This window comes from Equus przewalskii, chromosome 23, assembly GCF_037783145.1.
Source record: "Equus przewalskii isolate Varuska chromosome 23, EquPr2, whole genome shotgun sequence".
In the NCBI taxonomy this organism is placed as follows: Eukaryota; Metazoa; Chordata; class Mammalia; order Perissodactyla; family Equidae; genus Equus; species Equus przewalskii.
Window position 1 is genome coordinate 9,900,344 of NC_091853.1, and position 15,344 is coordinate 9,915,687.

Sequence of the window (15,344 nt, forward strand, 5' to 3'; positions counted from 1 at the left end):
TACTATTATTCATTCTTGGGAGGAGTAAATGAGTTAATACATGTAATCAAAATGGCACTTAGCAGGAAGAAAGCACTCAATAAACCTTGTCTTCTCAGGGCTCCCTTTTCCCCTAGCTAGAAGATGAGGGCGGAACTAGAATAATCTCTGAAGTCCTAGACTGAACCTTTGATGGGTCTGTGTGGCTGGGATCAGATTATCAGAGTTCTTGCAGAGATTCAGGTCGTGCTTCCTAAATTGTTTCCCAGCTCCACTGTGCTCTGCTGACTCAGCTGGGAACCATGGCACGCCCTCGGCCCCTGGCCACAATTGTTCTGGGCAATCTCTAGGCATTTTCTTTTCTGCGCCTAATGAAAGACTCCCCGTGGTTTTGCTGTGGCTGGACCTGACTTAGCTGCGTACACATCCATTCAGCCTGCCGCTGGCGGAGCCTCACCCTCCCTTGCTAGTCTTGCCCTCCTGGGTCCTCCTCCTTTTTGCTCTCTTATGCACTGAGGAGAGTTCTCAGGTGGCGCCTGAATACGCCCAGCTTCAATGTGGGAGCTATCCAGTCAGCCAGGGCCGCTCCAGGCCACACTGCAAGAGACAAAGTTTGATTCTGACTTTACTCCAACATGATTTTCTCTCTCACTTGCTGGCTCCATTTTCTACCCCTCCTTCCGCTCATTAGCTATCCAGACCATACACCCCTTGCACCAGATACCCTCCTCAATCCCGCCTTTCCTAGCAGAGCCCCATGTTCTAAACTTATTTTTCCCTCTTCTCCCACCATCTTTTCTCCTCCTCTTCTCTGCATTTTCCTCCTCCAGTGGGCTTTAGACAGAAAATGATCTAATAGAATAATGAGCATTCCAGCGTGGATAAAGGCATCTCTCTGGGGACATGTGCTTTTCAGAAGGGACATCTGGGAGAGGCAACACCTTAACAAGAATGTATCTCAGGTGATACAATTTCAGACAACGTGGCAGAATCAGGTGTTTTATTTTTAATTTTATTTTCTTAAAATTAGAGAAGGGGTGAGGGTGGTGGAGGGGAGCAATTTTGGGGGCGGGGAGATGTCACAGTGCCATTTAAAATATATTTTGTGGGCAATGTCCTACTCTCTCCATAAGACCCACTTGAAATGCATTTAATAAATTATCCTTAATTTACCAATCTCTCCATTTTTCAGAGCTTACTGGAACCTTCAGCTAATGAAGCCATCTCATCTGTTGTGACGTTTCTGTGGGTTCTTTACACCCAGTTGCTAGTACTATGAGAATTCAGCTGTGAAAGACCAGTCTGAAGCGTAAGGCCTTCCGTGTAAACAACATTCCTCTCAAGCAAACAGAAGGAAAAAGATGCTTCCCTTTGTGATTACAGAGACAACCAAAACCAGCTGGCACCAGATCAGTTCCACAGAGACTGCTGGGACCACAGAAATGTTTTCTGCCTCTAAATTGTTGGTCTTTGGCCAAGGCAATCCAAGCGTTGGCACAGGTGCCCGAGGAGATGTGAGGCAGCTGTGGGAGCCTCTCTTCCTTCACTGTCGTGGCAACTTTCTCCTTCTCCTGTTCTCTATCTTTCTCTAAGTCTTACTTTTCCATAGTCCAAGGCGTCATGTTCATTTTGCCATCCTGGCTTTGTACCACCTCTACTTTCAAGGCTCAGCTTGACACGCACGACCTCTCCCAAGAGGTCTTCTTTGGTCATCTCCATTTCCCTGAACCCTAGGACACTCGCTCTGCCTTGTTCTCAGCAACACAACGCGGCCAATGCGGGGGTGTAGTATTTAGCGCTTCATTACATTGTCAGGCATTGGTATTTTACTGCTTTTCGGAGTTTAGAATTGCCCTTTTGACTAACTCCTAAGCTCCTTGAGAGCAGGGACCATGATAAGTACTTCTTTTGTGTGGCCCATGGCACATACTTTTGTATCTGACACATAAAAATTACTCAGTAGGGGCTGGCCCCGTGGCCGAGTGGTTAAGTTCGCGCACTCCGCTGCAGGCGGCCCAGTGTTTCATTGGTTCAAATCCTGGGCGCGGACATGGCACTGCTCATCAAAACCACGCTGAGGCAGCGTACCACATGCCACAACTAGAAGGACCCACAACGAAGAATATACAACTATGTATTGGGGGCTTTGGGGAGAAAAAAGGAAATAAAATAAAATCTTTAAAAAAAAATTACTCAGTAAAGTCTTGTTGGCTGGGCTTTCCCTTTTCTCTTATTTTTCTCTTATCTGTCTTGCCTTTCCTTTTATTCACCCCATTCCACTTTTTTCCCCTGCTGCCTGAGTGCCTCAGGCAGGTGGCACTCATACCATTGCTTCAGCATGTTGGATGCGGTCCAGGATTAAGAGATTTCTGACTCCTGGTTTCCTAGGAACCAGGGATTATATTTAAGTGTGACAACTTGGGTACCACAATGGATAGGACTGACTTATGGCCAATCAGAATCCTTTGGTTTGGCATGAGAGAGGGAGAGAGAGGAGCTAATCTTAGGGTTATAAAAAGATGCCATAACAAAAGCTGTAATGGGGCCAATCAGGTCCACACACAGAGAAAATCAATCACAAAACTCTAAGTGCTGGCTAACTCCTGACAACATATTTGTTAACTATACTGTAGATACTTTCACCCGGGGAAAAATCTGAACAATTTAAATTTGCTTTGATGATATACTGAAGGGTAACTTTACATAGGTATTTTCACTATAAATATGGGTCCTGCTTATGATCAATTCTCATCAGTATGTTGGAAAGCAATGTCAGTAAGTACTCAGTGTAATCAATTTGTATCTGCACATTGACCGTCGGGGCTCTGCGTGCAGGTCCTACCATGCGGTGTGCTCCACAATTCTCTGTCTCTTCAGACAGCATATTTCTCGATATTTGTACATGGCTTTCATATTCAATTGATGCAATCATCTGTTCCCTCCCTTCAAGAACTTGCTTTGCCTGGGGAGGTGAGAGCCAAGCAGTACCTCTGCCACCTGTATGTGTTAAAGAATACCTGTTTACTATTTCCCTAAAATCTAGAGAACTAAGAAGACAGCAGGGCATTCTGGGATAACAAAAACAATGGGAAAAAAATTAAAAATTTTCATCAGCTTGTTTCTAAAATTATGAAAACAATAAGCACTTAAACATGACTGATTCCTCAATTATTCATGGTTTAAAGGTCTTGAAAATTCAATTCAACTAAATCACCTTTTCTTTAGCTCTTATTATGAGCAAGGTACTGTAATTTGAGGAAAGAGAGACAAAGACACAATTTTATAAGGAAAATCAGAGAGAGACTCAAATAACTGTGATACAAGTTGAGTAAGTACAAGAAAAGCATAATAGATGCTCTAAGCGTTTAGAGCAGGAAGAAGGAGCATCTGTTTGGGGGAATCCAAGGCAGGACTCGTGGCGGGAAGATCAGGTGGTGCCAGCAGCCCCTCTTCTGCGTCCCCAGAGCCACTATTTTGGTTCAGGCCCCTATCCCTCTTATCTGGACCATTAGAGCAGCTTTTATCTGCTCTCCTTGCTGCTTCAGAGCAATCTTTTAAAAAGACAATCTGATTATGTCACTGCTCAGCTTTGAATTCTCCATTGTTCCCATTGTCTGGAAGAAAGTTAAAGTTTCTCAGGGTCTCACACTTGAAGATAAAATGTCTCTCATCCTCTGTAGCCACAGAAGCCTTGATTTTGCTTCCCTGTACAGAGTGCCCTCTAACACGTTGTGCTGCCTCAGTGGCACCAATGGCCTTGCCCACACTGCTCCTTCTGCCGGGACTGCCCACCCCTATCTCCTTTTTTCCTCTCCTTTCCCGGGTTCCTCATTTGTCTGGAGAGCTCCTATGGTGCTTTCCTTGCCCCCTCCTACAACCAAGATCAGGGTGATGATTCCCACCCTGCCTCTGTGGTACGCAGCTCCATCCTCCCCCTTATCCAGTACTTTGCATTTTGGGGAGGGAGTAAGCATGCTTGTCTGCCTTATAAGAGTGTGTCCTCTTGTGGTCAGAATCCAGGCCAAGCAGGGCACACTACATGTGCTCCATGCACGTTTGCCAAATTAAGCTGGATCTGTTGCGTAGGTGGGTTGGAGGCACCATTTTCCAAGAGATTAAGGAATGAATATTTGGTGGGAAGTGAATGTAGAATATTCTTTCACAGAGTTTGGGATAAAAGAAGGAAATAGAGAGTCACAAAATCATGGGAAAGCTGTGTTTGTTTGCTTGATTGATTGGTTGGTTGTTTTAATGAAGACCAAGTCTTGTTTATAAGCAGAAGGGGAAGAATTTATAGAAAGTGAGAGGAAACATGAGTGAGGAATCCAACGGCTGGATGAAGGCTCTAGAGGAGGTGGGAGGGGAGGAACTGAGAACTCAGCAGAAGAGTAAGCCTTACAAGGAGCAGAGACACCATCTCTCCAGAGACATGACAAAGCAAATCAGGAAAGATGATGGTGCAGAGGCATTGGGAGAAGGAGGGGAGGAAAACTAAGTAAAGCCCTTTCTATACGGCCCCAGGGTGAGCACAGGGGGAGGTGAGCTTGTGTGTAAACTGCCAGTTGACACACCCAACTCCATACATGTTTCCCATGTCAACGCAAGACGTTGAGAGAAAGCACGAATATTCCAAAAGTACTTTAATGAGCAATGGTCTCTTAGATATTATGCTCTTTATACAAATTTATACAATTGAATGGGCTGCTTCATTTGCTAAGGAGCAGAGCTGAGCAGGAAGGCTCTGGGGAGAGCCCTCTGACACTCCTTCTTCCCCACCATATGGAACACCACTGGAACCACATGACATCGATTGGAGGTTTGGGAGAGACACAAATGCTGTGATTCTGGAGAGGCTGTACTTTGCTGATCTTCCTCATTCCTGTTTTTATGAGGCAGCCGAAGCAGCCATTCACATTCAAACTGTAGTTTCTGTTTCAATCCCTTCAAGCCACAGTTTAAGTGGATTATAAGTATTTTCCTCCTGAAACTCCCTTAAGGGTCCCTGAAGGCTGGATGAGGTTTGGACTGTTAGGGCAAGAGCAGGAGGAGTGGGTTAACCCACAGCTCTGTCCAGCTCTGTCCCCTTCCTCTCTGGGCTGGCTCCCTGGAATTCTTGGCTTCATTTCCGGAAAACATGGCAGCAGGTCTTTTCCCACCGGAACACAAATGCAGAGTTTAAGCTCAAGGTTCAGTTCCTTCTGAAAGGCTATAAGAGCAGTTGTATTTGGTGAGCATACCGAAAAAAGGCTTAAATTCAGGGGCACTTCTTTAATGGCCATCTCCAATGAAAGGGCAAGCCATGTTTCTAAGAGTCTCAAGATTTAATTCCACGGACAGCCAGGTGTCTAGTTTGGTTGAGGAAAGATGAGGAAGAGAAGACAACTCCAGTTTTGTTTACTGGTTTGTGAGAATACGTCTACCTCAGCACTGAACCGTCTGATTATGTTTGCCATTGGTGGCTTTGCCACTCCACCCCCTCCCATTCTGTTTTTAACTTTTCCCAAAACGTACAGAAGAGCATTAAGTCGGAAGGCAGTCATACCCAATGGCTTGCTGTGTGTTTCCCCTTCCCAGCACTGAGCCCGCCTGCGAGAGTTACAGAGGGAGCTGAACGTGTCAACCAAGATGCAACAGCCATCCTTCTGACCACCTTATATTGTTCTCAGCAAAAGCCACTATTAACAACACTAATACTGAATTAAATGACTAAATAGTAGTTGCTCCATAAAGCTTTGTTGCCTGGAACTGAAAGTTACCAGAGAGTGTGAGAGCACGGGGAAAAGTTTTCCCACAGATGATCACATGTAAATTATAACTCTGTCCTTTGCCTCTTGTCCCCAACTTACCTTTCCTTGAAAATGCATGATCATGAAGGCATGTCTATGAATCCTAGACCTTTAGAGATGAAAGGGACCTGACAGATGCACACAAACCTAGTTTCAGGCTGCAGAAAAGCCTGGGAGAAGATAATGCTTCAAAACCTGTCTGCAGTCCAGAGCAGCCAGGAAGCTGGGAGCTCAGCTCCCCAAATATCACATTTATCTCAATTTGGCAAGAAGCTGAAAGCCTATCTGGGGCCATTTAAGTTCTAATGTTATTAAGGGCTCATCTAATCAGCTTTTAAAATAAGCTGCTTTCAAATGAGTGGGGAATGAAGGTAGGGAAGCAGCGGGCTGAGAAGGCAGTTCAGACCTGCCTGGTGAATGCTCCTCACTTTGAATTGCCCAAGAGCCAGGAGGCGACCTACAGGTCTTCCTGTATGGTAACTTTTGCAATTCTAGCATCAAATCACGCTGGTGAACAGCTATCTGCGAGTACATGGGGGAGGGGGCTGGTCTGGACAATCCATGCTCTCCCGTGAGGTCAATCGTACACATCTGACAAGGCTTGGCAGAGAAAGATGAACTGGCCTCTGTGCCAGGTGGTGGCTTTGAGATTTAATCAACAGAGCAGCTGGTGCTTCTAGGAACTGCCTCTGAATACTGCATCCTGTAGTCTTCTGAGAAGTTCCGCCCTCAGGAGGGCCAGCAGGATCCACCACCCCTGTCTGGACCCACTGACAGCTGTTATGGGCTACAAGGTAAACTCCTCCCATCCAGCTTTGGTTTGACTTTCCCCGGGCCCAAGAACTTCTGTCAGCTCTAGACTGAAATGAAGCTTAACTCTGGTGTTTTTGGCTCTGATGTGGTTTGGGATTGCAATTCTGATTCTGACACCAATTTCGATGTGCGAGTTTTTCCCCCACACCAAGCAGTTCTCTGACACTAGCTGGGTGTCTTACAATTCAACTCAGTTCTGACACTATCTAAAGGAGATAGCATCAGAGTCCACATTTTGAGGGCTCCGCCTTACAAGACCGCCGTCCACTTCAGATGTCAATTGCAAGTCCAGGTTGTCATCTGTGCTTCTGACCGAACAGCTACAAATTTGAGGTTCCCACAACTCCCACACTGGGTTCAGCTAATTTGCTAGAGCAGCTCACAGGACTCAGGAAATCAGTTTCCTCACTAGATCACCGATTTATTATCAAAGATATTAAAGGGTAGGAATCAACAACCAGATGAAGAGATACATAGAGCAGGGTCTCGAACAAAGGAGCCTCTGTCCCTGTGGAGTTTGAGGCCTAGCTTGGTGGTGTGTGGAGGCATTCTGGCTCACCAACCCAGAGGCTCTCCGAATCCCGTCCTTTGGGGTTTTTATGGAGGCTTCATTACATAAGCACCATTGATTAAATCATTGGTCCTTGGTGACTGAACTCATTCTCCAACCCCTCTCCCCTCCCTGGAGGTCAGAGGTCAGGGGTGGGACTGAAAGTTCCATCCCTCTGATCACCTGGTTGGTTCCCCTAGCAACAAGCCCTCATCCTTAGGTGCTTTCCAAAAGTTACCTCACTAACATAAACTCAGGTGTGGTTGAAAGGGGTTTGTTATGAAAATCAAGACACCTTTTTGGCTCTTATCACTCAGGAAATTCCAAGGGTTTTAGGAGCTCTGTGCCAGAAACGGGAGGAAAACTAAATATACATTTCTTATTATAAATCATAATATCACAGGCCCCATCCCCAAGCCCTGCTTTAAACATCAGGCTCATCCTTGCTTTTCACGAGCATTCTCTGATCAGCCTGCAGATGGACTCCACAGGTAGGACCGGGGCAGGGTCCTCATTCCTGGAGTAAGGCAAGCACCAGATAGGATGGGATGTTTGTCCTCGATAGTCACCCCTCTCCCACTGCCTGTCTCTGCACATGGGCTTCTCAGATCCCCACGGGGTCTCATGCAGGCTGGTGGGGTCCTGGGCTCCCTCTTTCATCCTTCCAACACGTCCACCAAAAGCCTCAGATATCAGGGCTGGATGAAAATATGTGAGCGTTCTTGTCAAGCTAGTGATTTAGCTCACGTTTAAACCAACATTCTCTCAATGTTAATTGAACATCGATTCAGAGGAGGATGACAGCACCCCAGGTATCACACCCCTGTTCAACTCGCCTTATTCAGAAGTCAGTTTAGAGACCAACTATTTTCACTTGAGCAAGTTTCTTTGTGGGGGGCGGGGGAAGGGGTTGGAGGGAGCTTAATCTTTCAGTGCAGTGTTTTATCAAGTATTCTTTTGGCTACACAGACTTTCTCTGAGCGGAGTGCTGGTAAGTAAAAATGTCTCCATCTTAATACTTTTCTGGTGATGCTTTTGTGACAGCGCCCCCTAGCTGCTGCCCAGATAGATGGTCCACCCTGTTCCGGCTCTGCTTGGTTGTGGAGAACTCCATCTCAACCAAGTGTTAGACTAGAAGCACCAAATTAAGCAGTTTGCTCTTAAGTGTGAATAACTGATAGTCAGCTTAATGCAATGATGTCTCTTGTGAGTCTGTATGTTCAAAGGTGTTTTAAACAGCCTCAGGTACTTTGTAATCAAGTGTCCCCGAGTGAGGTAGGGTGTCACTGAGGGCATTCTCTGTTAATTCAAATATGGGGCTTCATCAAAGACTTGTCCTGTCGCTGTAGTATGCCACAACAGAGAACAAGTGCGTGATGAGTCTGGGGAAGGAAAGGAGTTTTTCCTGAACAACCTTAGACAGCATATAAACAAATATAGAGAGAAGGCCAAGGGGGTATATTATCATTGTTTTGTACAATAAAAAAAGGGCCACATCTGTTTGAAAAGTTCTCGATCCGGCATATCAAGTTTGAGAGCTAGGGAAAGTTATTAAGGGAGGAAACTGTTCACCGTGCCTGTCAACTCTGTGAATCCGGAGAGCCTTTGCCTGTGGACCATTTTTTAGAGGTTATTATTTCAACCTGAAAATTCTTTAGACATATATATGCGGTATGAAAAAGGAATTAGGAAAGCTTTTAAATTAAAAGAAATAAAACGACAGATTTTTCCTCCAGCCATATAAATAGTTATGGATAGAGATAAAGAGATGGATATTTTTTCATAATACTTTATTAGAGGTTTTGGAACTCGAGAAATTTTAGAGTCAGGCTGGTGAATAATTCAGCACCGATTCCTGCAGGCCCAGAACAGGCGTGTTAGGCTGGGAACCAAGTCTGGCCTTTTGGAGGAACCAAGAGCAGTAACAGTTTTATTACCAACCGCATCATGAAATGTGTTTCAGAAATATTTTATGAGAAGACAACACCGTGGTGCCCAGTTTCTCCAGCTTTTTCCAAGACGGCGTGAAGCCGGGGGGAGCTGATGCTCTTCACCACCTCATTTCAAGGAGACTGTCCCTCGGGCTGTGGTCACAGTGACAGTAAGTCTCAAATCCCTGGGAATACACAGTCACTAGTGGAAGCCATTGCAATGACAGATGGTGAAAGATTCACAGGAAACGGTACCTTTAGTGATGGTGTCTTTGATGTTTTCTCTTTCCTGCACGTTCTTTAATCCTGCCACCAAAATGGACCTGGCCTCTGTCCAGTTACGGTGATATGACCACCTGAAGGAGCAGTAAAGGAGGGAAGAAATACATTTATGGTTTTAAAGTGAGGAGCCTCAGTTTCCCTTTCCATCCCAACTGCCACATCTCCTTTTTGATAAACTTGGAGATAGACCATGTGGTTTTCATAAAGCAAAGAAAACTGTTATTTATGGTTATTTTTTCCTCTCCAGAGAGTTCTATTTGTTTCCTTAATTTTCTTTCATTCATTCCCATAGCTTTGCAATAAAGTAGTAAATATTGAAGGTAAAAATTCTAGAGGATGGTTATAAATCCGGAGATGTGTTTTATGTAGCAAATCTATTCTGACAGTGTGGAAGAAGACACGCTAGTCTCCTGAAACTCCTGGAGAGGAAGGAGCTACGAGACGTCGCAGCCAGCACTCCCAGTAGCTGAAGCTTGAGTGTCTCAGTTTCGTGGTGCCTCAGAGCACCCACAATATACACTCTCACTCGCGCTCATTTAAACCAAATTATGCATATATGTAGAGATACATGGGGTGTTTTTGGTGCTAGTTTTTAGCTGAAACACTGCAACTTGTTTTGACTTGACATATGAACATCAATATTTTTCCCCTAATTTATTTATGCATGTATACACACACTTTTACGAAAAGATCATATTATACATCTAGGCTTTTTTAATGCAGTCTCTTTTTTTCTCTATTGCTTGCCTCTCTCCATCCTTTCTCCTTCCTGCACCATCCATATTTCCCTCAACCCCCACATTGACAGCATGGAATGTAGACTTTCATACTTTCCCTCCTGCTCATATATCCACATATACATGTAGGGGAGCAAAATTTGCCACAACAAAATGTGTCTCCTTGGCTCGATTATTTTTAAGGACAAAAAACTCAGGAAGAAACTATGACCCTCCCCCTAACTACCTAAAAGAATTTAAGGTAGAAGTCCTGTTCCTGAAGGATCTGTCACCATAGATAGCCATAGTATGATATGCACTAGGTGTGGTAGACAGGGCAGAGCCTAGCAAGGCCCATTTGATCAAAGTCCTTCCCATGTCCCATTGTCTCTGCAAGGCATGGCAAACATTTGCTTACTAAACATTTGCTTTTCCATCTCCATGTGAATTGCCTTCCTCCCTTTTGAAGTCCCAAACCACTACCCTTAATATGCTCTTTTGTCTTTAGCTGAAGATGGCATTTAAGGTGGTGGCTTCGGCCATTTTGGTGAGTTACTCAGTTTTCCTGGGTTATTCCCTGGTATATATGTTATTAAACTTTGATTGACTTTTCCCTGTTATTCTGTCTTATGTCAACTTAATTCTTAGACCAGCTAGAAGAATCTAGAAGGGTAGAAGAAAATTTCTTGCTCCCCTACATATGCATATGTGACTAAGGATAGATGCACTGATTTGATGTTTCAATCACTGGCAGCAACCATTTATTAAGAGCCTGCTGAGTGCCCAGGTCCTGCCCAGGCACTGAAGGTTCAAGAAGGTACACAGCCTCTGCTTTCAGGGAGCTCCCGCCCATGAGGAAGACACACACATGCCTGGCAGTTGTAACAGGGGGGAAGTTCACTTACGGAAGCGTGCACCAAACACACAGTTATTTAAAGAATTTGAACTAGAATGTGGGGGCCCCTATGTTCTAGTCCTGAGCTCTTTTCCATTTAACTAATGTGTCTTGTTATTTGTTTTTTTTTTAACTGGTTTCAAACTGTGGGCTGAGCAACGGCCACATCGAAATTGAGCAAGAGTGTGCTGATCTTCTTGAAGTCATGACCACACTTGCTCTGTTAGAATGAAGCTCGTAATGAACCTAATGTATGAGGCCTTGTGATGAAATATGCATTTCCTCACTCATAGATCCATTTAATTTGATTATCAAGCCATACAGCCCTGTAGAGATCACATAGAGGCCTTATGCTGGAGTAGATATCCATAAGACAAGGCAAGGGATGATTATATCAGAAATTGATGCTGGCGTGTCACAATGTGGGCAGTATGCCTGTGATAACACGGTCCAGAGGCAAAACCGTTAGCAGAGATGAACATCAAGTGCAGGACTCACGTCCCCAAACCCTTTTAGCCTACACATTTCTGCGGGAACAGAGGGAGAGAGAGGCGGAACCGTAAGAGACATAGACAAGACTAAGGAGCATGGCCACCTGGCTCCCCAGCATCTTCAGCAAACTGATGCACTCTTTCCATCCATTGTCTCAACCCGCTCATCTACCTGCACTTCCCTGTTTAGTGCTCAATATGTCTTTCATAGCTATTTTATGGGACCAACTTATAATTATATAATAATATAATTTGTTCATCTTTGAACAAATCAAGTTTTCCTTGAAAAATGCCCAGAAAATGTGCATTATATTTTCTTTCCTCATCATTCTTATACTGGACATGAGTTCAGGAACCCAAGGGGCTGGGCTTGGATTTTGTTGCATGAGCTCTCTGCCCCTGAGTGCCCAGGCAGGATCCGAGGAGCTGGGCAGTCCAGAGGGTGCAGCGAGGACACCCTGTTGACCCCAGTCACAGATTTTCTCCAAAGCCCTGTGTTTTTTCCCCTTTGGCCTAGGTGAGTCATGGACAGAAGAAAGACACCGCCAGGCCGGGTGGGACACAGCAAACAAAACCTGCAGAGGTTTCAGACTCCACAGCAACAGTTCCTTTTGGTACTCAGCGTAAACCCTGATACGTGGATGGTTTTGGTTTGTTTTCTGCAAGTTGCTGGTGATGTTCCAGTAACAGCCATGTGATTGCAAAGATGCTGATCAGCTCTAGACAAAGCTACCCACAAAGCTAGCGTATTGTCAATTCATGTTTTTGCTCGACTTTCACAGCCTTCGGTTGCTGAAAAGTGGATGAGATTATGAATGGTCAACAAGTTGTACTTAGTCATCTTATGAGAAAACAGGAAATTTAGGCAACTATTGATGATCTGACCCATATTTGGCTCCTTAACTCGCAATGTCTCCTACCATGAGGGACCTGAATGACTATTATGTGAGTCTCCTAGTTTCAGGCATACAAATTTGAATGTTTCTAGAAGGATTTCTCTAACCCATTGGTATTGGCAAGACCTTACAATTTAGAATTGTAAAAGTTCGTGAATGCTCAGTTCATTATCTATTGGTGAATAACAAATTATCCCCAAAATCAGTAGCTTAAAACAATAAACATTTATTATCTCATGGTTTCTGTGGCTCAGGAATTCGGAAGTGGTTTATCTGGGTGGTTCTGGCTCAGACTGTCTCATGAAGTTTCAGTTAAGATGTCGATGAGGGCTGCAGTCATCTGAAGACTCCCTAGGACCAGAGGATCTGAATTCAAGATGGCTCGCTTATGCAGTGTTGGTTGTTGAAGAGGCCTCAGTGTCTCCTCACCGGCCTCTGCAGGGCTGCGGGGGGCCCTCACAACATGGTGGCTGGCTTCCCCCAGGGTGAGCCATCCAACAAAGAACCAGGTGAAAGCTACCAGGTCTTTTATGACCTGTATTGTCATCATTTTGGCAATATCCTACCAGTTACACAGATTAGTCCTATTAAATGTGGAAGGAGACAACACAAGAGTATGAACACCAGAAAGCAAGAATTAATTGGGGGTCATCTTGAAGGCTACCTATCACAAATGCCTTTTTGCCCTTATCAGTAGTGATAAAGGCCTGGAAGAAGACATTTCTGTTTCTTGTATCTCCATGGAGCAACAAATGGAAGAGCATGGAATTTGGCTCCAATCCTAACTCTTATCAGTCACACACTTTTGGAAAAGATATGTACTCAATCCCTCCAAGCACTCTTTCTCTAATCTGTAAAATGGGGATAATAATATTTCCTTACAGGATGCTGTGAGGATTAACTTAGATAATAAATGTAAAAAGCTCAGTGTGCACAGAAGGTAGGAACTTGAAACTTGTTAGTTTCTCTCTCTTTCCCCTCGATCTTTCCTCTCAGGGTCCTTGTATGCCACCTGAATGATGGGGTTAAATGACCCTGACTCAGAGTTGGCCTTCCTCTCCACCCCACCCCCTTCACTCCTGGTTTCCAAGCCAAAGATGGGGCTCAGCCTTGGCAATTTAGGTTTCTTTTTCCCTAAGGAAGATTTTCTGAGGCTTAATAACGTCAGGATGTGTGAGAGACACTGCGATTCTTTTATATCTTAATTAGCAATTAATTAAGTGAAGGTGTGGATGCCTGGAATATCTGACAGACAGGCTCAATAATTATCCTTTATCATTATTACTAATGGAAAATATGGTCAGGGTGGTTCAGGTTTTCCCAGAATCTCTGGTTTAATTGAATGACCCAGTGGAGAATCAAAATGAGCAGGCTGCCCTTTCCACATTGTTTTATTAAAAACATTTTGAAATTTGGTGGTGCCTTGCATTCAGGAGCTTTGCTGGCCTCGTATCTCGGGCTGTGATCTTTAACTGGACTTAGAGGAAGCAGGTGGGCCGCCTTGGGGTGGCAGGGTCCCTCTAGGAAAGCATGCACAATCACATTCTGACGATGATGCCGACTATGCCGGGAGCAATTCATTAACACCCTCCTCTTCCCCTGCGGGGAAGGTCTTGGTTTGGAGGTCAGAAGAGGACATTGCCCTAAGGCCTGAGCTGGAGAAGCGAAGAGAGGTGCTTTTCCAATGTTGCTATAGTGATGTTGGCCTCAGTCTCCCGGAAGCTCCATCCAGGAAGTGCTGCACGACCCTAACTTGGTGATGCTGGCTTCACAACCTCGTGTTCACGTGGGAGGGATGGCAAGTGAGGGGTCCAGACATTGGCACTACTTGGAGGGCTCACGGGGTTGAATTCTCTGGGGTATCTTGGGGAAAGTAAGTTAGGGCCCGGTTTCCTCCGTATTCTAAACTCACGCATGGTGGATTCTCCACAAGCCATTCAAGCCTTCTGTCTTCTCGAGTTAACTTGAGAGAGCTGGACATATGTCAAACTACTCTCTCACTCCAGAGAGAGCTGCACAGTGTTGCCACAGGGGGTCATCTGGGGAGGCATGAGGGTCCTTCTCTGTCCTCACATGCATAAGTGTTTACACAGACTGGGTAATACCTCCTGGATTCAGTGCTACCTCATTATCATTATCTCTACCCGGAATGTTTGGGTGAACCCTCACACTCTGCTACGTGTGTCAGGGGTCTGATGGGAACATCTGGCGGGTTTTGAGAAGAGTCAGTTAGGATCCCTGATCAAGTGGGCAATTTCCGTTATTCACAATTCATGATTCTGACTTGAGATAATTCATCAGGTCTAACAAGAGATTTGAGATCAGTGGGATAGCTCCTGTGAGTGGGGCTGGAGGATTCCAGTGTGATCTCTGGGCTGCCGGGGCACCCTCGCTCTGTTCTGGACACTTGGCCCTGCCTGTGTGTGGCCACTCTGTCAAAGGCAGGAACTCCTTTTCCCTCACTGGGCTTCGTGTCATTTCCGCCCTACATTCGTGGGGCTTTGAGTTGGCTCCTACCTGAGCCTCCCCAATGCCTTGGCGTCCCCCTGAGCTAAGACACACTCTACTAATCCTGGGTGAGGTAGTCAGCCGTGAAAGATGGATCTGCAATGGGCTCTGCCTCTCAAAAGTCAAATTACTGCACCAAGTCAGCAGGGGTTTTCTCTGGAGCATGTTTTTAAATGTCCTCTGTCTTTTCCCACTTAACCTATATTTCTTAACTTTTCTATTACTCTTATATTTTTCTTTAGTAATGAGAAAATAAACGTTATTTAAAAAATTTAGAAAGTATGGTTATAACTTTTGTTCTCAAGCCTTATAATAGTACTTCTTAGCCTGAGGTCCACAGAGAGTCCATGCACTTAGATGGAAAAAAAAAATTACATCTTGATTTTCACCAACCTCTAACAAACATTTAGCAATTCCTCTGATTTTCAACGGAGGCAACAAGTCACAGTAGTATTAGCAGTAGCTGTAATTTGTCACCAATAGAAATCGCAGATATT

At 44.9% G+C, this 15,344-nt stretch overlaps 1 protein-coding gene across 5 annotated transcripts in view; it reads right to left on the reverse strand.

Moving 5' to 3' along the window:
- Positions 1-15,344, reverse strand: part of TNR (tenascin R) — a 405,138-nt gene that overhangs the window by 185,603 nt on the left and 204,191 nt on the right. For 3 of the 5 annotated variants that reach the window (XM_070590958.1, XM_070590959.1, XM_070590956.1), the window contains exon 2: positions 9,315-9,415. The exons of the other annotated variants lie outside the window; for them this stretch is intronic. The gene's annotated coding sequence lies outside the window, so the exon portion shown is untranslated. The remainder of the gene's footprint in view (positions 1-9,314; positions 9,416-15,344) is intronic. 5 annotated transcript variants of the gene reach the window in all.